Source organism: Hylaeus anthracinus, unplaced genomic scaffold (genome assembly GCF_026225885.1).
Source record: "Hylaeus anthracinus isolate JK02 unplaced genomic scaffold, UHH_iyHylAnth1.0_haploid 11978, whole genome shotgun sequence".
In the NCBI taxonomy this organism is placed as follows: Eukaryota; Metazoa; Arthropoda; class Insecta; order Hymenoptera; family Colletidae; genus Hylaeus; species Hylaeus anthracinus.
Genome location: NW_026534326.1, coordinates 2758859 through 2759838, shown reverse-complemented (window position 1 = coordinate 2759838; position 980 = coordinate 2758859). Strand labels below are relative to the sequence as shown.

Sequence of the window (980 nt, the reverse complement as noted above, 5' to 3'; positions counted from 1 at the left end):
AGAGCTACATAAAGCTCTAAATGGAGCTATATTGATTTCTAGAGCTATATAAAATTCCGCACAAAGCTATATTTATTTCTAGAGCTATATAAAATTCCGCACAAAGCTATATTTATTTCTAGAGCTGCATAAACCATTAAATAGAGCTACCTCCATTTCTAGAGCTGAGTTGTGCTCTAGATAAACCTAAATAGTCCACTAGATGGCGCTGCATCGAATTATAGACCCCAACAGGCTTTAAAATGTTACTTTAAAACAGTTCAACACCAAACGACTATATCGTTACTTTCAGTCTGCATCCACGCTACAGAGGTGTAACCTCTACCTTTATGACTCAATTGATCCCAAACAATGCGCTGCGTCCCGGGAAATCATTCCACGCCTGTACATTTCGCTTCAACCAGTGGCCAGAATCTCAGGAAGTCACGGTGAATGAGCGGTAGGGGTCTAAGTTTCTTCTAACTAGGAGCAGACACCTAACGCTGCCCGCGCATAATGTCCTCATCCGTCATCAGCGCGCCTCTTTCTTCCTCGGCGGAGCTATACACGTAGTACTATATACTACAGTACTATATACGTAATATAGAGTCCACCCAAGTCCGGCAGGCCTGGCGGGTTCCTCGAGGTACGTTGGGGGTGGTCCCCGACCTGGAGAGAGACGCCACGCTGGGAAAGACGAGAACTCCCTAATAGAAACGTTCTCTTTCATTTGTTATTCCAAGACCGGGAGATGTCATCTTCCTTCCTGAGAATTGGTCCATGAGACAAACTTCTGTCGGGGACAACGCACTCTACGGCCAGCCAACATATATTTTATAGCGCTGTTAATTATCTTTTTTTATTGGAAAGCACTGTTTTCAATATTCAGGATCGAGAAGGTGGGAAACCAATACGTCTCGAGACTTTTTCTCAATTTTCTTTGTAAACAGCGCGATGACTCTGCAATTAACCATTTTTATTATTAATAGGGCGCGTTTTAA

General features: G+C 43.2%; 1 long non-coding RNA gene across 1 annotated transcript in view; it reads left to right on the top strand.

Moving 5' to 3' along the window:
- LOC128896912 (uncharacterized) overlaps positions 1-980 on the top strand; it is a 149520-nt gene that overhangs the window by 54525 nt on the left and 94015 nt on the right. The window lies entirely within an intron of this gene.